General features: G+C 43.1%; 1 protein-coding gene across 1 annotated transcript in view; it reads left to right on the top strand.

Moving 5' to 3' along the window:
* The first annotated feature begins 632 nt into the window (after positions 1 to 632).
* Positions 633 to 23,065, top strand: part of Task6 (TWIK-related acid-sensitive K[+] channel 6) — a 100,263-nt gene continuing 77,830 nt past the window's right edge. Inside the window, exon 1 of the mRNA XM_076910417.1 lies at positions 633 to 936. The gene's annotated coding sequence lies outside the window, so the exon portion shown is untranslated. The remainder of the gene's footprint in view (positions 937 to 23,065) is intronic.

The following is a 23,065-nucleotide window of genomic DNA, read 5'->3' as shown; positions in this document are numbered from 1 at the left end:
AAATTAACGTTTTCAACCCTCGAACGCATAGTGTTACCACGTCAGCGACGGATCATCGGTTAATACGAAAAGATTATCCACCCTCCGTTGCCAGGAAGAGCGTCAGCGGTGAACCGTGGACGGTGGTGCGCACCATAGTGAACCCGTCGAAACGAAAAGGGATAACTAACGGTGGCGCCACAGCCGGTCAAAATTCGAACGAAAGCTTGCGCCGGAACCGCGCAGATCGTCCTCAGTAGTTGCCCAGACGCTGTCACGGGCGTAGCTGGATGCTGGATTGTATCTCTCTCTCGTGCGCGCGCGTGCCGCAGGGAGGTGCTTCCTTTTCTTCTTCCTCTTCCTTCTAACCACGTCCCCACGTCGCCTGTATCGTTGCACGAACGCGGTGGACGTCACGATCCTTCGATGCGGCGGATAACGTGCGGCTCGTTCGTCGGTTCGCCATCGTAACGAGAAGAAGAAAAGGTGCCGGAGAAAAGGGAGGCCGACGAAAGGGTTTCCTGCCGGTAGGTGAGGGAGAGAGAGAGAGTGAGAGAGAGGGAGAGAGAGAGATAGGTAGATAGATAGATAGAGAGATTGAGAGAGAGAGAGAGAGAGAGAGATTGAGAGAGAGAGAAAGAGTGAGAGAGAGAGAGAACGTGTGGGGGATGGAAAGGTAGAATGAGGGAGTGAAAGGGGTTCGACGAGGAAAGGCAACCGCGAGAAACAAAGAGAGGACCGGTAAATCGGGAAAGAAAGATGGTGAGGGTGGAATAGACAAGTAAGACGAGAGGAATACGCGTGAAGCAGAGAAAGATTCGGAAGGGAAGCTGTCCGGGAGGGGTGGAGATGTGTTGAAGTGTGTTCTGTGTATATATATGGTGCAGTGCGGTGCTGTGCTCGAGAGAGAGAATGGCGTGGTCGGATTTCGCGTGCACCTCGCCGTGACGTGGAAAGGTAAGGATCCTGTTTGAATTTTTTTTTTTTTCATTCGTCTTTCCTTTTTACCACGGCCACGTCGACCTAGTCGTCGTTTAAATGGATACCTGCGGTGTATCCGGGTCTGCCACAGGGTAGCCGTGAGAATCGAGAGCGTCTTATTCAATTTCCAATGCCCGCCGTCGCCGATAATTGGCTTCGATTCGAGCGATGATCCGTCTGTCGGTCAGTAGCCGGTGCCGCGTGCGCCTCTGTCGTCTGACTTATGCTAGCTACTGACTACTGTGCTGCTCATTGCCATTCCTGCTGTGTCGGACCACCGTTTCTCTGGCTTCACTACTTTTTTTCGCTCCGACCGCGTGCCTCGTGGATTATCCACGGATATTCACGTCGTATACGAAATTTGGTTTTGAAAAAGGGACACGTTTGGATGAAATCGAGGCGTTAAAGGTGCTGGATGAAAGTTAGCGCGATCGTGTGTACATGTGATGGAGCGTTTTCATTGGTTTAATTGGCTCCATTGGAAACATTACGTTTTGTTGCGTCGTACGATAACCGAACGATCGAATTACGTTTGCGCGTTTAGTATCTCGGTTTCTTGATTTTCATTTTGTTTTCAAGTGCAGTAAGAATGTAATAAGGATTTGATGTAGAGGATTTAAAATTGAACAGTAACAAGTTTTGTTTAAGATTATCACGAGGGAAATTTTAATTAAAACTGGTCGAATTTGCATTTTTTTGTTTTTAAGGAATGTTTTAAAAATGTTCAGTCTGGGACATGTTTTTCTCTCGCACTCTGTATTAAAATGCAGGGTGTATCATTGGATACGTTCTAGTAGTTGGAAGGAATTTGCATTAAAACTTTACGTTATCGTATTGTATTCCACCAAATTCATTTACCGTGTTGTTCGAGTAATAGAAAGTTTCGTAGCAAAAAAAAGAAACATTTAATTTTAATTTGAAAACTGGAATTTGTACAATTTTCGAGGTAATGAAACAATGCACGCGCAGAATAAATGAATGCAAATAATACGTGTTTAGCTTTATGAAACTCAATTACTTGTAAAATAAGAACAGATACAGTTAAAAAGCACAAGTTTCGATAACTGAATACACGTGAATATAAATTATTTTATTCTCCTGTATGTGAACAGAATCTTTCTCATTTTCCAGTTACTAAAGAATAAAGTAAAACACTATCACGAATTACAGGAAAATAGTATTAGAAAATAAAATAACAGAATTATTGTCAAAATTAAAGATTGACAAGTAATAGCTTCAGACCCACTCCACAGAGTGGACATCGAAATTTTTCTACCCGGACCACAAGCTGAATTTCCATTTTAGTTGAACAAGCTGGAGATATAGAAAGTTGTACAAGCAATCCACGTGTGGTGTAACCCAATCCCACATGAGTCATATTGTGAAGTACTGCGCGATATTAAAGCTATCACAATATTCGTATTACTTACAAACCCCGTGGAAGCACCGAAGCCATACTCGATGGAAAGGGAAACATTTAGGTTTTAACTCCACACCTGTAATTTCAGATATTCCTCGCTGCGTAATGATCGTTTCTCTTCTCCTCAATTAAGCTTCGAATTTCTCTCATATTTTTTGTTAATACTTTTCACTCTGGTATATTTACATTTTTGTAAGAATAATGGCGCGAGACATTGCATTCTGCGCCACAAATGATACCGATAAATATTCAGAGTACTGTACCATCAATGATCATCTGGACGACGATAAAAATCCGTGGTTGACTCTTCAGCTGCGATGAGTTTTAAAACGTTTCGCTGGCAGGCAACCGGTAATTTTATTAAAGATGTCAACGCGATGATACTCGGACGTATCCGTGCGCGTCCTAAACTACGCCCTGGGTCGCACCCTAACTGCATTATCACTGTACTCTGGCTGACCGTTTCTGACGTTGATAAGCACGTGTCAAGCATACGTTGTGGCACCGGAACAGGAAGCTTGTTAGACAGGTCCCCGTGAACGTTTCAAAGCCCCCTCGTCGTTGATGCTTTTAGTTGGCCCGGACGAAATTGCGTATCCCTTCGACCAGCGGTAAATCGAGTTCTGCTTGAAAATTAAATTGCACTCCGGCGAACTTGTTCGCAAACACGCGCTGCACGTGAAATCTGAAGAAGAATGTTTACCACAGGCTAGTTTCGCTTCCGTCATTGTCACGTAAGCAATCAACTTTTTAACTTTGGTCGGAGTTGTTAGAGCGTTATCCAAACAGGCGTGTCCATGGCGCACTGTTTAGCTTGAAACTTTCCAGTGGTTACTGATCTCGCAAACGTTACGTTCGTGACACTTTTCTTCGTCACGCGATGCTGACTTGTCTTTTATTTAAAAAAAATTCGCTTGTGATTACTGTCCACATACGAGTGACCAGTGTACGAACTTATTTACGTATATGTATATAGGAAAAGTTTGTTCTCGATATGTTAACAACATTGACACGAACTTTTTTTTATAAACTTTGTTGCACGGAGGGACGTATCGAGCCACGAGAAAACAGTTTTGAGTCTATTTTAATGTTGCGAAGAAGGGTGTATTTTAAGAATCTTAAAATAAATTATGGGCGAGACCTTGGTCGTACATATACGTTAAATATACTCAACATAAAAACACAACAATTAGAAACTGCAGAAACACGTAGCGTAATGAAATACAGCGTGCTACTAGAAGCAAAAGTAGTATGTTAAGTAGCACGACCTGGTCTCTGGTCAGACATCATTTCTTCCGCATGATCAATATAAAGTACAGTTTTAATCGTTATAAAATCGTTACAAACGATCGACAATCAATTTGACAAAATGTTCAAACGTACGCAAACGACTACATACCCATCACGACAAATCGACAGAAATAAAAAATTGCGTCACACTTACAACGCGAGCACCCGCGAAAAATGAAAATAACGCCACGGAAATCGAAACTGTTCCGCGTCCAATTCCACGTTCTCTGTTCCCCGTTGAATTTAGCGATACGCCGTTCGATCGCGTGGATTAAATACAATCTAAACGGCATTCGTCCGCGAGAAAATCGTGACCGATCAAAACATCCACCACCGTCGACCGTTATTACTTCGTTCTCGCTTTTCCACGGTCGAATTCGATTAACGCGTCCATCCGTTTAAAACGGACGTCCGTCCGGTTACAACGCTGCCGATCGTTTCGAATTTTCACGAACTTTCGAAGTTCGACCGAGGTTTCGTCGCGCGTGTCGCGCCTCGAGAGATCGATAACCCTCGAGCATGTGAGTCATTCCAATAAATTATCGAGCGGCTGGGCGCCGGTACGTCAGCCGAGAATGATAAAAGATCTCGAGGATTGTCTCGAAATTAGCTCGTAGATCATTTCTCCATCATAGACCACTCCGGATCCTCTTGAACGGTAGCCTAACTCGACGTCTCGGTCTTTAGAGAAATCTTATCTCTGAGACGAGTCCACGTATCCTCGCGAGGGTACGTCCAACGCTGCGAGAGTACTGGTCGACGAAAATGGATGGGAGAACTTAAACCCAGCGTTACGAAAATATCGAACGAAAAGGGTCTATGTAAAAAAGGGTAGAAAAATGGTGTGGATATGGTAGGAGAGTCTAAAAAAAAGTGGCTTTAATCCGCTTAGAGTCTTAGTATTCTTTAAAATAGAAAATAAGGGATTCCATCACATAAGTATACATAATCTTGTATAAGATAGATTTATGATCATCGTGAGCCCGCTTTGTATTCGAAATTCTTGCAAGATGCATTCATGTTTCTATTTTTTACGAAAACATCCGTTATATCGACCTGTACGTGTTTCTTAAGGAAACGATTCGAAGTGTAAGATAAATGGAAGACTGTCTAATTCAAATGGGTTGATTTTAACGGGGCGATTCGATTTCAAGAAAGGCGGCATCGCGACATCCGCGTTACCAGTTCGCAATCCTTCGTAATTTTCATTCAACAGCTGGCAAACACCCTGTAACTTCCACTCAACGCTTCGTAATCCTTTGAAATTTTCTTCCAACGCTCACCAGCGAAGTTGGAATTAATTTTTAAACCCTTTCAGCCGGGTCCAATACGCTGGTCACTGGTCCCGTCGAATAAAAAAAAAATAAAGTTGCGTTCAAAAATAATCGAACAGACCATCTGCGCAGATTATCGAACGTTGTTACAGAACTTTGCTTTCGTTATCAAACTTTCTTCAGTCGGATTAAATTCCGAACGCCGCTCTATGCTTTGAACATTATTTCCGATCCAAAAGTTTCATCGTCACTGTTGGCGGATGCTGATGCTTGGTTTACCTCGAGTATGTTTTGCGTGGTAACGCTCTCTCGAGGAAGTTTTTAACAAATTTTCTCTGGCAAAAATTTTTTTCGCGGTGCAAGCAAATTTTGGAATATTTAACATTTTATATTGTGACGTTCTGTAATGGTAATAGTTGGGGGGTACGCGTATGGGAACGATGCACAGGGTTGACTTTAGTTGGACGTGGAATTTTTTCCCCAAAAAATTTCCAGGCCAACGTATTCAGTGTGCAAATGGAGCATTAAGCTCCTTTACCTTTGTTGCGTTTACATTAGACGGGTTAAACCGCAACTAATGAGATTATTCATCTTTTTCACGTGTCCACACGTGCAAGGACATACTTAATCTTCACTTAGACACACGGATCTCTGTGCATTTGTGGTCGAATGCTTGCCTCGCCACTAACGAACGTAATCGCGAAAAATGGTGTTCCGTAATACTGTTTATTTAGCAGTTTATCCGACGTCTTCGAAATTGGTCGTTTTCAATACGTGTCCGCGTGCGCGATTGCTCTTCTCCATTCATTAAGCGTAGCCAGCAGCGACAATATTAAGCGTCATCGATTTTTGGCAGTGCAAAATTTTGGCTGAACCGTTATCGCGCGGTCATTAATAAATTGCAACGGGTACCTGGGTTGGTGGTTCGAATGATAAGTTATCAGTGACAGCATTGCTGCTCCTTCGATTCACTGCGTTCGTCCTCTGTTAGGGTGGCACGAGTCATGCATATGTATGCACGCTGAGTCGAGTAAAGCATTACGAGCTGGTTTCCTTGTAACGAGTGCGGATATCGATTTGCATTTTGTTTACATTACATTGTTAAGATGCAAATAGAGACCATAGTAATTTTCTTGTAGCAAATTTGCAATATAATTTGTTTCAACGTTACATCCTCGAGTTTTTTTTCATACGCAACACGCGTCAGAGACACGAAAGAGGAAAAAGTATGGCATATTATTTTTAAAAAATGATGAAGGCTCTTTTTATTCTCTTAGAAGCTTCCTCTGAAAAATATTGTATGTGACACCCTAAATGAATAACCCTCCTCCTTTGTCTCGCGGACCGTTAAAATATTCAAGTCTTGAAGGAGGAGTCCAGTTCCTAAGGAAACAGCCTGCAGCACTTTATCTGGCTCACTTTATGCGTACATATTTTGTAATTTAATCACGAAATTCGTGCAAGCTGACAAGGAACATCGTTCGTTCAATGTTTTATTCGCGTGTCGTTGAAAATTTTGCAACGTAAAGATATTTCCAGTCACACTTGTCCCGTATTGTCCCCAGTTCCTAATTGAACCGTGGAAGAGGAACGGAAGTCAGTAGAAGTAGCGAAAATCTACTATCGAACCGGTCTCATTCTCTGTCTCACGTACATTTAAAGAAGTTCCAACGTTAATTCGAATATAAAACCTGCAAAAACCGGTCGCTTTAACAAATTGCTTCCCTCCTCGAGAACGAGGCGGTCCCATCGATTATTCGGGGAAGGGTTGGACAGTTTGCGAAAAGCTAAACAACTTCCACCACCGGCGGTAAACTGATAACGGTCAGAAAGTTGGAAGACCGAAAACTTGATGAAAGATTGCGATGTTGTCCGGAGGCGGTGTACAGTTCGAGGCTGACGGGGGATGGTTGTTTGAAAATTGACGCTCCCAACAGCTTCCCCGGCGCCGGGGTAGTTCCACCGAGCAAAAAAGTACCCCGAGTGTCGCATACTGTTACCGTCCGAGGCGTCATTAACGGAACGCTCGCCACCTAAGCGAAAACTCTGCTCGCTCTTCGCGTGGTACCGCTTTGGCGTGGTATCCACGTACGCGCGAACTTTTCAATTACGCCCAGGACCAACTTTTCCCCGGATCTATCGAGCTCCCGCAATTCTATGAATCTGTCACCGTGGCGAGTGCGTCGGAACCGAAGCTTATTTAGTTTGTAGAGTTCCTCCCGTTTAGGAGCATTCTGTAGCCGTTGAACGAAATTAGCCCTCGTACGCGCAAAAAATGCGAGAACAATATCGAGAATAAGATAACAGAGGGTTTAATCGTCGACAGAGTTTATTCGCCACGCGTACAATGGGGATGAATAGGTGTTTACCGTCTACGCGGGTAGACGGGATAGCTCGCCGATTCTGTTTAAACGAGGACCTTTGTTCAGTCGGTTCACAAACATCAGAGCTGTGACGAAAACGGCAGAATTTATAAACGGTGAAAGATAAATGTCGGTTGGGCTCGGTGATGCGCGCGTGGACGGTCTCGAAGTTCGCTGTTGAACCGTAGGCACTCGCGACGCTCGTCCAAATGAATGTAATTTTCAAGTTGGCATCGTGCCTCGTTTGTATGCAGTCGTAACGGTAGAAATGAAAAGGAATGGCTGAATATGCAGTCGCCGCATCGTCTCTTAGGGGTGTCGAAATTTTATACGCCCGCGCGACGGGGACGTTTATGCAGGACGGAAGCTTCAAGAGCTTTCGCGCAGATTGATCCGTTTCGTTTCTTCTTTTTGCTACCCGTTCCGTATGGTTAATCGACTGCTCGGTTCTTTTTCTCCCCTTTGCGCGCTTCGATTCTTTAATGGTACCACGCGTGCGTGCTGAATTTTTCTCAATGTCCAGGGAAATGGTATTTTTATAACTGACAGGAAGATTGTAAGAACGTCAGTTAAACAAAGACACGAATTTTTGAGTACACAAAGAACGATTTTTATTCGTAGCCGAATATCGTGGATAAATTGTACGTATCAGAAATACATTTTTAGATAACTTTATTTTATCAGTTACTTCAGATTTGATCTGATTCGCAGAGTTTATAAAGCGTTCGAATAAACGGGGTTCTGAATATTGCAAAATGCGTATTGCATTATTTAGATCGAGCCAGGAAGCAAGAGGAAGTAAAGAAATTCGTGAAAACAGAGTCACAGGAAATGTCAACTGAATTAGTGAAAAATCATTTAGCGATCCTCGCGAGGAAATTTCTATTATATCCTGACAGTAGAGAGAAATTATTCAATAGTTTTCGGTCACAGTCGTTCATCTAAGAAGACGAAATTGCTTCTATGAAATTCTGATATCACTAAAATAGAGATAAACGTAATTGCAGCGCGCGAATTCATGGCGGTTAAAGTTTCCGAAATGAAGTATAGGCCGTTAGCGTGCGACGGTAGTTCTCGTTGGACGTCACGAATAAATGAACTTGGCTGAAGAATCGTGCGGTTAAAAGTGCCATGGCAAATGGCTATCAACAGATCTATCCGCCAGTTATTTTCTATCCGAATAGAGCCATTTCTCGCCTGTACAATCCACCAGCTGTGCCGGACGTATGCTTCGAGGTTCCTCTCGCCCTAATGTTAGGCTTTCGGCTCGTCACGTGCATCCGTTGCATCGTACGAACAATTTGTCGTTTCACCATCAAAAAAGATCAATTCCGAGTAAACGGACCACTTTACGTTAAGTTTCGAACACGATACAATTTTTACTATCAAAAATTCCCTTTTAATTAAATTAAATTAAATTATTATCAAAATTCAAATACTCTATAAGCTATAGCTCGCTATTTGTACTAATAATTTAAAGTAAATGCTATGTTCTATACAGTTTCGCAGATGATAGAATCATAGACGCGGTTGTTCTACTGGAAGTAAACTATGTCTAACCATATACAAGTGCATTGTCACTTGCACGATTAGTTTTTTTTCTTAAGCAAATTCCGCCGTTCTTTTTCACATTCCCAGGTTATATTCCTCTGTGTACACGTTATGGTGCACGCTGTTACGAAGTGAAACATAAATTCTGCGTGAAATTGTTTTAAACAAAAGAATGACTCACGCCGCAGTACACACTTTATCCTCCACGCAGGTTCATCAAGTTCATTCTTTGCTGGGAGGGACGAAAATTTTTCCTCCGACCAGATAACGAAAGAGCCTTTAATGCGACAGAGTTTTCGAACAAATTTACGCGCTGTCGTGAATATATCGACGGAAAACTTGCCGTTATAGTAATCGAATTACCGTGACGCTAATTCGCGCGGCATACCACAGCGATTCGTACCTCTTTAATTACGCTTCTACACACTTCGTTCGTTGTTATTTTAATAATCCCACGCGACAGAACATTTTAATTTATTATTTACCAACCGACTAACGAACCGCACATTGTTTTATCTTGCATAAACCACGCTATTTTAACTCCCACGAATAGTTTCGAAACAAGCGACGCAACGTACTCAAGTTAGTTTCACGCTCGTGAAACTTCTTCGGTTTCGCGCGCAGATTTTGATGGGCGCTCGTAACCGAATTCCTTCTTTCGCGATGGATGGAAATTTCGCGGTTTCGAAATTTGCGAAGACTCCGTCGCGAAAGTCTGCGCACGCACTAATTGCGTTAAATCGTGGTAACGTGGACGGCGCTAAGTTATTGGTTTCATATTTCCAGCTATTACTGATACAAAAACGGTTTATATCGTGGACGCTGGTTGTACCAGTCCATTAAGGCCGCTTCACACGATAAATTCATTCGTGTCCGTTTGAATTACCTTTTGGCAAGGCTTTGTACCGCCATGTAAGGAGGGTGTTATCGCGGTTGAAAGCCTGCCAAAGACACGGTCGATTCGGTTACAACGTTGCGATAGAATCTAACGCGATATTTCCTTCTCCTTTTCTTTTTCTTTTCTTTCTTTATTTCTCCCTTCGTTCGAAATTATTCTACACAGAAAAGGATATTTGCATCGGGTAATGAAATTCCACGAGCGACGCGTCTCGATTAACCTTTTACATTCGCTCCTTTTCGGATTCCGACGCGTATAACAGCTCTCTTCACTTCGCTCCCTCTTCGTTCGCTTAATTAGGAGTCCGTCGTTTTAAATTGCAATCAAGTCTACAATTATCGCGCGTTAGCCCGTGGATTAAACCTTAGAAAATTTCTGGCAAAATGCTTTGTACCTTGCTCGCAAAAATTGCATTACTTTCGAAGAGAGTGGGGGATGAAAACGAAAGATTAAAATCTTTAAGAATCCTCGATTACTCCGCGCAAGGAGTCGCGTCGCGATGTTTACGTTCACTCGTCCAAGGAAGAATTATACTTTTTTACGCCCGGATGGTTTTTGCCTCCTGAAACTGAATCAAAGTGTGGGAAACGGAGATTGAGGAAATAAAAGAAGCTCCGAGGAGCTTTACCGGATTACGTGGAACTGTTCCCCGCGAAACCGTGTCCCGAATAAAATTTATTCCACGGACAAATTGAATGTTTGTCATGGTTTAATCGACCGTGAAAACCCTTACGGTTGCCGGGCCCGCGGAAAAATCATTGCCAAATTGTCCGCGACTCGTGCGTTGTGCGATTGTAATTCCCTGCCAGATCCCCCTGGTTCCACGCTGAAGATACCACGTTGCATATGTGCGCCGACTCTTTCGATTCCAACACGTGACTCGTTCTACTACGAGGTACGTGCCCGCAATTTTCTCGTCGAATCGGTATCGTTATTCGATTCCCTTACCCGCGAACACTCACCTCGATATCAGCTATATTTTTACTCGAGCAGGGCGAATTATAAAATTAAGTTTCATCGCGCTAGAGGTCCATTGGCGGGAACTTTGAACCTCTCATTGTTCACACTCGACTCGCATTTAAATATCGAGTTCCGATCGCGCAAAAGCGCAATTTAATTTATTCGTCGGTCGCTGAGAGCGTATCGGAACGGTTCTACTTCGCGTTCAATTACAAGCCGCGCCATGTTGCGGAGATCATTTCCGTGAAATATTCAAGGGACACGTATTAACATACGTTCCGGGACCGAATGTGCGCGAGTGCTCTGTGAAATACGCGATATCGTTCCCTATAGACACGGGCTCGCGATCATTCTGGAGGGTAAATCGAGCGTATTCTGTCGAGAGGCCGTGGAAGTAATACGAGCCAAGGATTTGTTTCCTTCCATCCCGTATGCATTTTGCATAAGTATGCATGATTATCGATATTATTGAGGATCGGAAGCGAACAAGTCGCTGCCTTACCGATTCTCTGTCTTATCTCTTCAGACAAAATTTACGCGCCGCTATTCTGGCCATTCCTATTTTATGGGATGCGAAAATTCGCGTATATCACTTACGTGACTATTTCACGTGTAATGAGTATTAGTGATTATTGGTGATACGATAACATGTACGTTTTCATTTAGTTAAAAATTTTTTCTATTTCAATCGTACATTTTTTTTAACGCGAAAGTAAATTTCTACGCTTGTTCTTTCTCTGTTCCATATTCGAAACGAATTCAATTATCCTCGCGTAATATCGTTTCATATTGGAACGTTAATACAAATTAATTTCTAATCGATGCCAATTCTTTCGGACCTGCGTAGAAGTCAATTGTTGTTTCGAAGCGAATTACATTTCAAGACTATTTGATAAGTGTTTCTTTTTAACTCCATGATCTGGAATTTCATCTAGTTATTGTGTCATATTAAAATTATTAATTATTAACCTCTATTATTTAGAGAAATGACCTAATCTGACGTTAATTTGCTGCAATTTGCACCGTTTTCTTCTAGAAATACCATTTCGACAATCGTGGATGTCGTCACGTTTTATAAGAGCACATTGTACTTTACGTGTATCGAGTTACTCGCTAAATTTGACAAATAATTGAACCCTTTTGCCCGTTAGCTGGTCGCTAATGAATTTCTGTTGTCGGGAAATGAAAGTCGGTAGTTTCGGTTCTTTCCAGGTTGGCGCTGGAGAAACTCGGTATCCTCTTTCGTTTAGCTTAACGCGTGATACCAAAGTTCGTAATTGTGCGCAACTTGCGCTCAGCATTCACACCGTAACGCACAGAGACGGAATCAATAACATCTCACCGCGAGCAACGTACCTTCGCGTACGCGTTTCTAACGTTGCGTGTAATTTACATTTCTATGAATATATGAATAAATCGTAGTAGAACTCGACGAAAACCGTGCCGGTGTTTATATACGCCGGTGCCGTGGAACTATTACTTGGAAACGTTAAATAAAATATCAACGCGGGCGTACGCTCTATTTAACGTTTAATCGTCCGAATAATTAGTATTTAAAGTGACACGTTAAATAGCAGAGTGTAGCTTCGCGTGTCACGTTTGGCAACGCGCGACCCTCTTTCACTTGCGCTTTATCCTTTTCCCCCTATCTCTTTATACAAATATCAATCCGAATGAAACATCCTCGGTATGCGCAGCATGTCTGACAACGTACAGTCCTCCGCCGCTTACTCTTTTCCTCCCCTCTTTGTATAAATATCAATCTAAATAAAATATTCCTTGTACACGTAGCATGTCTGACAATTTATACTGGCCCCTCACTTACGTTTCGCTCTTTCCCTCTATCTTTATACAAATATTAATCTAAACGAAGCACATCTGACAACACGCGATCCTCTTTCACTTACATTTTATTATTTCACCCTCTCGTTGCGGGTCATTTCGTTAAACGACATTTTACCACGAAATTTCGCTACACTTAATGCATTCTAGATGCACCGGATTGCATAATAAAATGATTCAAACGTTCCATACGGAAACGGAAGCATCGTCCCGTCGTAAAACTCATTACCAGCACGCACGCGGCCGTCCAACGGTTACCGGCGATCCGATCGACTGTTTAATGCCGTAACAGCCGCAATTAGCATCGGTAATTTCGAACAGAACCCTCTGTTGGGTACAATTTCCCGCAACGAGGCACGTGAAGGCGGGTTCCTCGATGTCGAGTGGTCGCGTCGCCCCCACGGAAGGGAGCCGCCTGCCAGGCAATCGATAGCCCGCGTCGATTCTACGATGACGTTTCGACAGCCGGCTGTACGCGCGAAATCTCCGTTCCCCATTGAATTCCCGGCTACGGAACCGTCGCCGGGTATCCCCAACGGGGAACGGCTCCGATTTGGATAATGTATACGGGATGCAAATTTAACTGCGCGAGCGCCAGTTTAGGTCCCGCCTTCGAGCCAGAATTTTCCGTGGAAATTTCCGAACGGTTGCCGAGTCCGCGTTTGGGCTCCTCGCGCGGAAGGTGAGACGTCCGTCGAGCCGTTTTCGCGGCTTTGATACGACGAAACGGTGGTCCACGAGATCGATGGTTTCTCTCAAAAATTTCAACGACTATTTACGAGTAAAATAGCAAATAACTAGTAACTCGCTTTGCGAGTATCGTTGTAATAAGACACGGTGATTAGATCGCGTCACACGTCGCTTCTATCGTGTCTGATCTATAAATTGTCACATCGATGCGTTGGAATTATTATATAAAGGGCATGACAATTGAATAATTCTTGAAATCGAAATTTGTGTGTCGGTTATGTTTACTTGAACGTTAAATTTAATTACACGATTCAGTTATACGTTCATCCTAGTCTTTGATTTACTTGGGGCTTTCTTGTACGGGAGGTGACGTCATTCGAGTATTTACGTCCTTTCGGAAAAATGAAACGTGGCGTTATTCGTTATTTGTTATTCATGATCCTTGGCCTCATAATTTTTCGGGGCACGCAGTTACCAGTTTTAAATTTTCATATATCTTTTATATGGAGGTTTACCGTCTAGTTTGCTTAACCTGATTCGTACAAGTTTCTCCTTCATTCTATTATATATTTAATCTACATCTAGTTATCCTAAATACACATACTCGAGGTTGATGCTCAACACCAGTCAAATTCATTTAACCTTTGTCTTTGTTTCTTCTGTCTCTAGTAACTTATTTATGATTACGAGTGATTAAACAATCTTTCCTTTTTTACTTTGTATAACATTTTCTAGCGAATTTCGTGGGTCTCCTTTTATCTCGTGTCTGATGTATTATGAAATAGCAGGAACTTTCATGCTCGTAGGGACACGAAGCTAGATTTAGAGCGAAGAGTTCCATAAACGTTAGAGGGTTCAAAGACCAGAGCACTGTGCACGTCAGAATAGCGATTGTCTCATGTAAAATAGAAGCGTCGGTCAAGTCTGGCTGGTGTTCACAAAGGGCGTAACGAGATCAATTTTAATTACCGTAATATGGCCTACGGGTTCCAATTGCACTTGGCAATTCGAAATTATTGATCTCGACGTTTATTTAGAAAGTGTTATTCACTTTTTCTTGTCTTTGGAGATATCGAATAATTTGCATTCTAGCTTACTCAGAAATACTGATAACGACTGATATCTGCTACGGTTACGTACAGTTTAAGGGTCTAAACGTAGGAGAAAGGGGATGGTGTATGCATTGGCTTGTTAGCGACAATAGAAGACACTCAAATTGAAATAACTGGGCGATAGATATTAGTAATCTGGCGAAACTATGAATCTGACGACGATCAAATGTTCCCAGAACTCGGTGCAACTCAATTTAACGGCGTGCAAGCTCGATTCCCGACTAATATTATCGATTCAACGGATATCCATCAAGCTTTCATATATTGAAATTCTAGAAAATTTTAATAACATTCATGTCGTTCCAATTCCCATTTCCTCCTCTTTTTCACCTCGTATTGATTAATAAAGTTTAATTAAAAACTTTTGGAAAATCACTGAATACATTTCCGAACGCTCATAAACATAGAATCTATCTTGAAAATGGTGCTTGAAATTATCAGTCGAACTGCCAATTTCCAAATCACAGTGCACCTTCGACAGAATAAAAAAAATGAAGTTTCAAAGCCTTAATTTTTGCAAAATGATAAAGAAAATCGCGCAGCAGTCAACGCGGATTCTTAATAATTATCGATTTCGCGGTCTTCCATCCTCGAAATACTTCAACAGAAGAGCAGCGAAATCTCGATTTTCAATTTCTCGTCGCCGTTTCTTTTTGTTCGCGCGAACGTCATCCAAGAGAGAGAGAGAGAAAGAGAAAGAGAGAGAGGTTTCTCTGACCGAGCAGCGTGTGAATGCACCCTTAACGCGAGGAAGGTGGGTAACGATCAACACGTAAAGCCAGTTTAGGCGCGTGCGCGTGTTCGATGACGTCACAAACGCAAACCTCCCTCTAACCAGACTTAGGGGGTTGAAGGGACGGGTACACCCGATATCATTTTACGATAGCTGCGAACCCGCGTCACGCTCTCTTACCTGGAACATCGCCGTGATATGCATTGACACGCGCGGCGCTACTTCCTGACGAGTGCTTCGCTTGTTTCTAGACACTCTCTCGGAAGAGCCACTCGAACCGTTGCATAAACATCCGCCAGGCGAAATTTTATGCAAAGCCATTCGCTGGCGAACGACTGCGTGCGTTCGGATACAGCGTCGACCGGTCGCCGCCATTCGTGACTCGTACTACTCGCGTCGAAGCACCTCCACGCGAATTACTTTTGAGTCGCGTGATGCTTCAGGTTCGCAGAGAGATCGAGTTCGTTCATTGGCAGTAAAAATGAGCCGAGTTGTCGATGACTCTTGTAAAATAGTGTGACGAAAATTCGAATGAAATTATGACGCTTGTATGTACGAAGGTTGTCGAATGAATTAGGATTGTGTCAAACTTTGATGTTGAACTTTGACGTCGATGCGTAACAAGATACGATGTAAATTTGACTTAAGCATTCTGTAATTTAAGCAATCATATTTAGAGCTAAATAGACACTTTGGAGCTGTTATAATTGACCTGTACTACTTAAAAGAGTAATTTCAGACGTCTTGTACAATAGCAGTAATTATATTCTAGTTATGCGTAAGGGTGGAGTTAGATTGTACTTAACTCGTACAATTTTCAAGTAATTACGTCTTGATTTATACTCGTCTGAGTGTTAATTTAGTAATTAAGGCCTATGTTTCGCGGAGCGGCACAATTTGGGTTTAGAAGCGCGCGTCTTCCACTGTCGCGTTTGAACATCGGACATTTCCACTTGTTTATTGCAACCCCGATTGAATTAACAAAATGTCACGTTGATTTCACAAATTTTTCACAGCTTCGTCGTAATTAATGATCAATTAAGCTCTCAAGCCGGTAAGTGTTACGTAATTAAGGTGAGAGCACTCGGAGGAAAAGGAAAGGGTTTCAAGAGAATGAGAAAGAGAGAGGTTCTTCTCTTGAGCTTGTTGATGCTAGTAATAAATGCCGTCTTGCGGTTTTCTGGCTTCACCCTTATCGTTTACCCTTAGACGGGTTTCCGCAAGGTTCTCTTGAATTATAGCTGTACTTCCTACATGTTATCGCGATTCCCTTAGTAGCGTATACATTAGAACCATCAGGCCAAAAGTCGGTCGAATGTATTTTCCACCCCTCACGAAGATACGCTAACTATAGCTAAACAAGTTATTAAATAAGAAGAATACGCGTAGATCAGTTTAAAAATAATTCAAATGAAAAAAAGGCACGCACTTTGTTCCATAATATATATTCATTCGTATCTCGTAGTTGTTCTCTTAAAAATTCCAACTATTTCTGAAACTAGCTGGTCACCCTTGATACACTGTATATCGCGACACCTTTGTGCTAAATATGCGATACGTTAGAGAGAATATAAATTATTATTCATCGTTCCTTTGAATCATCATCCCTCTAATCTATTCCACTTTTCCAGCGATTAATCAGGCCACAGTGGGCCGATTAACTTTTTTCCACGATTCTCAGTTACACGTTCATTCCTTTCGCCACCATTAAACAGTTAAAACGGTTCGCACGGACCATATTTCCACGCAGATAAAGGTCTTCGGATCCGCGTTAAAAGGTGGCGGACCAGTGTTGGCACGTAACAAGTGCCCGTTCTTTTAACAGCGCCTTAAAAGTACAACCCATTCGCAGGGGTGGTGGGCAGCAGTAAACCAACTGCGTTGCCTCTGTTTCCATCGTGCAAACAATGTGTACGTCGTTGCTCCATTCATTATACAGCCACCATGAATTCCAACGAGCGATAATGCGATTCGTTTTGTGGCTCCCGGGTTTCAACCCTTATCGCGCCCCTTTAATCAACCGCGAGGACTCTTAAAATGAAATCGCTGTATTTTAAGATTATTGTAACGCTAGTTACTGGGATTAAGTTAGCCACGAATTCTCGCAGAAAAACTTTCATGCTCGACGTGCCACTGTAATGGTCGACTTGCATTAGAGGGGGTCGTACAGAGCTTCAGTGGCATTCTTATATGGGGTATTCAGCCATCACAGGGAGAAATGTTAAGAGAGCTGATTCTCCAGGCAAGAATAAGAAGAAAACCAAGAATGAAAAAAAAATTGCGATTTTGGTTTCGTTTTCTAGAAAAAAGACTTTGAAATCTCTCTGCCTACCATCGCTCATTATAGTATCGCATTACTGCGCGTTTCATGAACTTTCAACGTAGTTTTTACTGAAAATGAAGTTTGGAACATTTTCATTTTATTCTCTCTCGTAGAATCGCCTCTCAAAATTTCTTTCTCGAAAGAGAGAGAGAGAGATTGTATACCTTGCGGAAGATTAAAGTGTTCCGTAGCGAGCGACAGCGGGTGTAATATTAATTGCAGGTGCGTCCGCTCGATGAGCTTTTATTGCCGGCCGTAGCTACGCGGCGAAATAAGAAACCCGATCTTACGTAATGAACAGTGGTTACATCGACGATAAATCTTGGTTCGCTGCAGTTATCCGAGCGACAAAAAATCGCGGACGGTCCTCTTTCGCTGCTTCGACGTAATTAATAATGCGCCTGGCCGACGTCGTCTTGAAATAATTTACGCCACTCTGTGGGCGTTCCATTTCAATCTCCCGCGAGCATTACTTGGAAATTTTCATTTATTCCCTGGTTCAATAAACGGGAGATTATTGAACGCTGACCGGATGACACAATAGGGTCGAAATAGTTCCGTTTACGCTGAATTCTGCATGCAAAGCAAAATGATTTGACGTGTCTCTGTGTTGGACAAAAGTATATTTTTGACGCTTTTAAAAAGTCAGCTGTAATTTTTTAAGTACGATGTAAATTATATTTTAAACGAATAATGTTTTCTGAGAGGGAGGAAAAGGGAGAGAAACAAGTGACGATGTTCTTTGGCCTTTCTAAACAGCGTATGCTATTGGAGCAGAAAAAATGGTATTTGCAGAAATAATATTTCACGTAGGTTTCATCGCTTGTCTTGCAATATTTATTTTACTCAACGATTTTTGATTTTGAAATTGATAAATTTTTCATGCGAAACGGTTTCTGTTTTTTCAGTCCGCGACCCCGTTTTCAAATAGCCGACCATTTAGCCCCACACAATTTACAATTTTTCGTTCGACGCGCTACGACGTTGATGGTTACCATCTAAGGGATAACGTCGAAAATATATTTCACAAACTTAACAATGCTAAGTTCGCTGAAAGTTTGTTCTATCGTTCAGTATTTTGGTAACTGCAATCCATTTCTTCAAATTCTTCAATCTTCTGATAATCAATTAAAATATGGATTTCAAAATAAATTTCAGCCATCTTCTTTTGTACTACATCGCGAATTAAAATCCACGTGCCTGAAATTCCCACGTCATACAAATTTTACGTTTATTTTCGCTTCGACGACACCCTTGCAATATCGAGCGCGCGCTTAGAAAATTCCCAACCCGAAAGCCGGGCGACATTGTCGAGAACGAGGCGCAAAAGCGAGTGTATCCGACGAAACTTTCGCCGCAGTTGATAAACTTGCGTTAAACGTGGCACGACGAAGATTATTTCGCGACAATTAAGAAGTTTCCACCGTACCAGCCCCAGAAACGGGAGCCTCGCTACCCTCGAGAAGTCTGCGTTCGGTGTGCATGCCACTCGCGGAAGTTTAGGGGTGCGAAGCTTGTCGCGTTGGCAAAAATGGATTCACTGAACAAACGTAAGACACGGTCGCCATGTGTTGCGTGCACCCGCCCCGCGAACATTTAATAAATTATTCAACGGGACGCGTTTTGCAATTGACCTGTCGATTAACTACTTTGCACGTGAATGGCACTGGAACAGAAGTAGCTTACTCTCCTTTTGTTTCTCTTTCAGTTTGGAATGATTCACGCCAAGTACATGAATATAATTACTGAATTCGACGAACTCATTTCGTGATAAATTGAATATCTACAAAGAAATTGAATAATCTAATTGAATTTGAAACATATACCATGGAATAAGCAATATTCATTTGTAATTTGAAGAAACGAAGACAGCATCGTCGATGATTACCAAATAGTTTAATTATTCGTTTATTCGCTTTGCTTTATTATATTCTCCTACTTTCTTTCATCTCTCACGATCACTTTGCATATCTATACGTGCAATTTTTATAGAACCAATCATCTTTGAAACCGAGTCGCTGACACGGCGTCGGGAACTCCGATCGTAGCCGCGCATCAATCTTCCTCCTCTGATATACAAAATATCGAACGCATAACGCGAGCCTTCCTCCGGAAGCGGGGCGACGGATACGAGACGTCCGCGGAATTCGAAAGTTCCACGGCGTCGAAATATGAAATTTTAAATTCCGACGTCGGAAAAGGGAACGATCTGTTGATCGTGACTCCTCTTTCTACCCGGTCTCGCGCGTCTGCCGCGAGATTACTCGAAGCTTGGGATCCTCGTCTGACGGTAAACAGCCTTCTCGCCGTTTCCGTCTCCGCCGGCCTCGATGTTAATATTTTTCTCATTTCCGTTTTAACTCGCTGATGGAGCCGCGGTGCAACTTATCGCTCGCAATCTGCCTTCCCAGATGGTTCGCGTCCCCGTTTCCCGGTCCTTCCGTTCGCCCGTCCCGGTTCACTCGCCCCTTTTCTCTGGCGAGCGTTGAACGTCGCGTCCGAAAGTTCGACTGGCAACGGAAGAGATCTCGTTCGCATTTACTCACCGCGGAAAACTTTTTCGTTCATCGATTCACATGAATCGAAAGATCGCCAACGTATCGAGGAATATCGTTTTGGTAATTTTCGAGTTAATTATCAGGGGATTATCGCGTTCTTAATGCTAATTTTAAGAAATTTTAGTGGATATTTTCTAGTTGCACTTAATTTTTTTACGAATCGATGCAAACATTGGAAACACTCGTTCCACTCATCACGATTTCGATACACCGTCGAGTGTTACCTCGATTACTAGAAACAACCTACTCTCCATGAAACAGAACGAAGCGAGCCAACGGCAATCCCATTTACTCCCCTTCGAACCCGACCGAGTAAAAACCGACGGGTTTCCGCACTCCTTTTTATTTTCCCGCAACAGGTGCCCACGCGAGTTCTCCAGTTCTCCAGTTTGTTTCACCGAGCAGCCAGAAACCCGCGCGATCGCATCGTTGAGAAGGGTAGCTTCGATTTGTCGTCCCTAGCACACGTACTCGGTTAAATTGGAACCGGACTGTTCTGTTAAATCGAAGCGACTTGTCTTCGCCGCTGCACACCTCGCAGGATCGGTAGCGTCACTTTCGAATTTCAAATATCGACCAATAGTGGCGATTTTTACGAATAAAAGGTTATTTTGCAACGCGATGCCTACAAATGATTGATTCGAGTGAAATATTAGGAAATCGAGCGAGAAAATCGGGCATTCGCTTTGAGAAATGGAATCGACTTTGTTGATTATCACTTGGAATTACCGCAGACTTATTTAACCGAGCACCAGCCGTTTGCTCGTCGTCCACCCACGACGTCGACGCTCCTCGATGTGGATTGTCTGTTCCGGTCGTTCGTGACGGATTCCCCGTTTCTCCAGAAGAAACGTTCGATTGATCGCCGAGCAGGCGTTCCATTTGACAAGCCGGCCAGCTCGAAATGGCCTTTGCCTATCTATCAGCCTTGGCTGGGAGTGTACGAATGTCAACAGACCTCGCCCACCGAGGCAAACAGCGTCCAAGGCTTTGCCTCGCTTTGCCCTGTTCCAGCTTCTGAGCTTCAGGTCGGGCTTGTTTGATCAAAGACCTGTTAACACTATTGTCCGACGCTCAGGAACCTCTCTGAGCCCGACTGGTTTTAAAGTTTCAATATTATCGAGTTATCCTGTTCCGCCATGTGCTACGCCTTCGATGTCTCAGCTGGACGCGCACGGTTTACAGCTGCGTTCAATTCACATTGGAGAATCGACTTTGGTCTCAGTTCGAAGTAGAGAAAGTTACTTTAGAAAGTACCAACGCGTGTATTTTTAATATCGTATCCTGATTGAATAATTTCCGCGTGTATGTTTGAACATTGACGCATTGGGTTGAAAGGACAGATTGGCTAAAATTGTGAGTTAATTATCTCGCTGGTAGCTTTAAACTAAACTTCAATTATTGTGAAACTAGCTGGTATTTCTATACGCAGATTCCACTTTGAGGTAGAACAATGTAACAAACTCGTGAATTTTATACATTTTCTCCCGTAGCTGGGAAATTCGAGAAAATTTCAAGGCTCGCGAAAGTTCGCTCGACGGAACCGCGGAACGATGAAAACAAATTCTTATCGCGAGTCGAGTTGCGTTCCATTGCAAGCCGTGGAAAGTTTCGAACAGGTACGTCACGGTCGTTCACTGGAGGCATGCTTTCATTTTGTCATCTTTCGCGGTGGCTGTTTTTCCTCGTTTCCTTCAGTGCGTGTTTCGATGTTCATCGAGACGGACGTTCTGCTCTTTCGCGTGCGTGCTCGTGCCACGCGGTTATCCGTGTCGTGTTGCGTCGTTCATTTCGCGATCTCCTCGTTTTCAGCCGCGTATCTCGGTCGCTTCGTTCTTTCGCGTTAAAGTGCGCCAGTGTTTTCGATTCGTTACCTCGTGTTTGTGTTCCGCAACTTTGTTTTCGAAGGAAACAAGTTTTACGACGTAACAGGGAAAGCCAGGCAATCCTGACGGCATTTCAACCAGCACGAAGATCGAAACGAGATTCCGCGGGACACCTCTAACAGCCAGCCGCCACATATTCGACTCTATTTCACTCTGTGAGTACGAGACGCGGCTAGACGTGGTCGCAGGGCGAGGAAAAATATTCATGCGCTTTCTGTCCGTCATGATTCTGTCTGGCATTAACATACGTTTGCATAATGACCCCGCGCGTCTCCATTATATTCGAATCGCGGGCTGCTTCGCACACGCGAACAGATTCGTGTGAACTTCCAACGTCGAAGGTAATAAAAACGCGAGGGAGAAGCGTGGACGAGGAGTAAAGGGAATGGGTTTGGAGAAAAGAAGAAAAACATGAAAAGAGAAGCTAATAAGTTCGTCCTGGTTTCGCATGCTTGTCTTTTCCCTTTGGTTTAGCTGTGGCGAATTCATTACGCGAAATGGACTCGTATTTGGGAGAAATTTTAGTGGTTGGTTCTAGATGCGAAAATAAGACGAAAATCGGAGATAATAAAATGGAATTTGAAATTTTGTTTTCGAGACAACGACGTTACAATTCTGTGCGATCTGTTTGGATACAGACACATAGAATCGTACAACCTTCTAACAGTGCGTCACAGAATTTCAATTCCGTTTCAATTCTTATTCTTCAGTTTCGTTATATTTTATCTTCAAGAATCGAGCCTGAAAATTTCGATGAAGAGCGATCGTGCATTTTGCGCGATTTCCTCGTCGAAATAGCGGGAACGTGTTGCTCATCATCGAAAGTATCGGTCCCTTTTGAAAACCGTATCGAGAAGCTTCAGTCGACGAGCTCGACACTCGACTTCGTCGAACCCTTTTTTTTTCTCTCCTCGCCTCTCTCCACCTCGTGGCTGCCGCCGGTTTTCCGTGGAATAAAGATAGCCGTCGAGCCCGGAGTGTTGTGTTATCGAGGAGCGTCCTCTCGAGCAGTTGATCAGCTGCCTTTTTAATAATACGCGATACACTCGCCTGCGAGCCAGCCAACAGAGGATCGACCATATCGCGTCCGCTTTAAGCCTTTGGCTACTACAATCTGTTCCTTGTGTGCGGCCATCGTCGGACAATCGACCCGCCTTCGTCGTGATTTTTCAACCCTCCGCGCGATAATCAGCTGCCATTAGATT

This window comes from Xylocopa sonorina, chromosome 2 (genome assembly GCF_050948175.1).
Source record: "Xylocopa sonorina isolate GNS202 chromosome 2, iyXylSono1_principal, whole genome shotgun sequence".
Lineage (NCBI taxonomy): Eukaryota > Metazoa > Arthropoda > Insecta > Hymenoptera > Apidae > Xylocopa > Xylocopa sonorina.
Note: the sequence above shows the minus strand (reverse complement) of the source record. Positions and strands in the feature narration are given on the sequence as shown.